We start from the raw sequence: 3,465 nt of genomic DNA, 5'->3' as shown, positions 1-3,465 counted from the left end.
GTATCGATGTAAGTGGAATTACAATTGTTAGATATTTCAGCTAACTAATAATTGGATAGCCTTTGTCTTTTTTTTTCAAATTTTTAACTGAAATAGTAATAAATAAAAAAAGACAAAATTAAATAATAAAACAACAAACAAGTTTACTTAAAAATAAGCATGTACGAAAATACATTTCAAAATTTTATTTGAGAAATAAATTATTTCCAAATGGTTTATCTGAGAAATATTTAGTTGTTTCAAATAATAATAAAAAATAAAAAATAACAGCTTTCTGTATATTTTTATTAATTTACTTATGTCTTGCAATGTAACTTCGTTCCCTTTCTAATTAGGTTTATTTTGTGGCTCGTCAACGTTGGGGCCACTACGCGAACCATCGCACTTGTTAACAAATCCACCACGTCTAAGATGTTACGCACTACGCTAGTCACGTTAAAACTGTCGGACACAAACTGAATAAAGTCAAGAAGTACGAAGAGGCATACAACTAGACTAATTGTAAGACATCTGAATATAAACATTGCGATAAAAGTAAACACTGCTAAAGATACACATTGTCGGAAGTCTGTGGTTTTGGTACGGAAGGTCCGTGTACGATAGGAAAACATCTTCATTTATCTGGTAAAATTGAATGACAAATACCTAAATTTCAAATAAAGTAACAACTATGAAAATAATTTATTTCACACATACTTCTAGTGACACAAAAAATTTCAGAAAATCATTTTTAGTCACAGACATTATTGCTAGAATAACACCAACTAAGATAAAGCAACAGAACAAATAACAAAATAACAGTTCATGTTAAATAATTATTCGAATATAAGTTTAATTCGATAACGAACAATACCAGCCAACTGGCATACACAGGAAGCGTTAAAAAGACTAAAATTACTTTGGAGGAATGTCATCTGAAGTGAAAATAAATCGAGTGGCCAATAGATGGACTTGATATCGAATAAATTTATCAAGTAGTCTAAAATATTCAAAATATTCGTCATTCATTTAAGAAGTAAGCAATCGGTACTATACGTAAAGTATACTTTGAGCTAATAATTATAATCTACTGTTTTCAGTAAACAATAAATTGTAAAAAAAAATTTTTTAAATCAAATCTTAAACAAATTATAAAACAATTTTTGTTCTATTGTTTCACGTCATTTTTACAGATTACAAAATATTCACCGAGTGAATTTATGGAAATGAAACAAACAACGTCAATTGTTAATACCGTAATGTAGTAAGGTTTTACAACAAAAGTTCCACATTCTAGCCCAAAGTGGCATTCTATATGTCCACAATAATTCAATTAGTGAGATATAAATTTTCCGTTTTAAGTTAGTTTTTAGTCTCGAACTTCTGATTAGCCAATAAAAGGTCTTGGCTACATATTTCTTTTGTATGCTTGCTCCAGGTAAGCTTTCTCCAATATTAACCCCAAATATTTTACGTCATCTTTTTATAGTATTCCTACATTACTAATTCTGATTTCTGGACTATTCTTTCTGTTTAACATAAAACATATATTACTACTTTCTTCGGTATTGGCGTTAATGAGTTTCTTATCCACTCAGTTTTTCAGTTTTTCATTTGTTCATTATATACATCCCTCAGTTTCCATTATAACTGTGTCATCAGGAAAAGGGGAGATTTTTCTTTGTCCAATATCTGGTGCATCAGCAGTGTATATTGAATATAGTATTGATCCAAGGACACACCACTGCTTTTACAGTCGTCACTTCAAACTAGGTGTCATTAAGTTTTACAAAAAAGTGTCTGTTTGCTAAATAACTATTTAAAAAAGGATTTTTGTTATAGCGTATATAAGATTATATTGTGAGGTACTTTATCGAATGTATAAAGAATAAATGAAGAAAGGAAAAATATAATTTTCCAATTTACAGTTTGCGTATATACTTTCAAGGCCCGTTACATTTGACCTTTTTACGGAATCGTCTAACCCCTTAAACCTTTCGCTACCGCAGAATTTGAAGTTAACCGCGGGTTGCAGACGACGAACAACTAACCATAGCCGACGTTGTGGACAGGAAAACTTTGCTGGCAATAACAATTCGATAAAGTTTCAAGCCGAACGGTAGGACCAGTCGCAACGGTACTTCCCAGCAAATAACGCAAATAATAAGCTCTTTGCAGCAGTCGGTGCCGCCAACACAACACCCAGTGTTCGCGCTGACTGTTCTTTTCTGGACACCAATAGACGCCAACCGCACGGTGCGATTTTTCTGACCGCCTGTGGGCACCAACAGCAACGAAAGAGTTAACCCTAAGAAACCCCACCCCAATTCTGCATACGTAAACAACACACCAGTGCGTGATTTTGGGATTTTGGATTTTTAATAAACACGAACTTGAAGAGAATAAAAGAATATTGAACTTGTAACATGTTTTATAGGTTAAAATTTCTAACCAAAATTCAATGGTGAATAATTGCAAAATTGCGATATAATCTTTTAACTATGGACATTTGTTATAAAGTAATGGTAAATTTCGTAATGGTAATTTCGCTGGTGTAAATTCGCACCAATGTGATATCAGGGTGAAACGTTCTTCAATGATACCCCTGATGAGTAGACTGCGGATTTTTATGCAAAATAAAATTTTAAAAAATAACTAAGACAAGAACAAAAGTAGGAATTTCTATCTTCTCTTAAGTATACCATTGAATTAAGAATAATATAGAAAAGTTGTTGCATTCGATGAAAGTTTTGCCTTTTATTGTATTTCACAGAGCTCTAGAGTCTATAAATGCATAAAATCAGCAGTTTAGTCATTAGAAATTCCGTTACACTTACGTAAGAATTAACTACAGGGTGTAACAAAAATGGTGAAGGACACGGAAATGAGAGACTCGTGAGGTGATCTGAAACAAGTTTTTCCTTAGCAAAAATATTGTCCGAGGCTTCATTAACGAGATATTAACGAAAAACCCTGACCAATCAGAGCGCGAGTCTGCCAGGAGAGTTCCTTACGCGCTGCGATTGGTAGCCATCGTTACCGCGGGAACTCAGCCGGCAGACTCGCGCTCTGATTGGTCGGGGTTTTTCGTTAATATCTCGTTAATGAAGCCTCGGACAACATTTTTGCTAAAGAAAAATTTATTTCAAATCACGAGTCTCTCATTTCCGTGTCCTCCAACATTTTTTGTACACCCTGTATATTCGTGGCGGCTTTCGACTTTCTTCAAATTCCTTTGTCATTGAATATTATCTTCATTGCATCTCCTTTTCCCGTTTTGTTCTATGCAAACTGTACTCGTATCATTCTATGAGCTGTGTTCAAGAGTTTAAATATCTTTATCGGACGACCAGCATTTTTAACATTTCGAAACGTTTCCAAATCGTTCCCGCGCTGGATCGAGTCTTTGATGTTCCATTAGCCATCGCGCTTATACAAAAAATTTCCCCTAGCCGTGTGCACAATAGTCCTTTCTTTCCAAATGGT

The sequence above is a fragment of the Dufourea novaeangliae genome, unplaced genomic scaffold (genome assembly GCF_001272555.1).
Source record: "Dufourea novaeangliae isolate 0120121106 unplaced genomic scaffold, ASM127255v1 scaffold11, whole genome shotgun sequence".
Classification (NCBI taxonomy): domain Eukaryota; kingdom Metazoa; phylum Arthropoda; class Insecta; order Hymenoptera; family Halictidae; genus Dufourea; species Dufourea novaeangliae.
Note: the sequence above shows the minus strand (reverse complement) of the source record.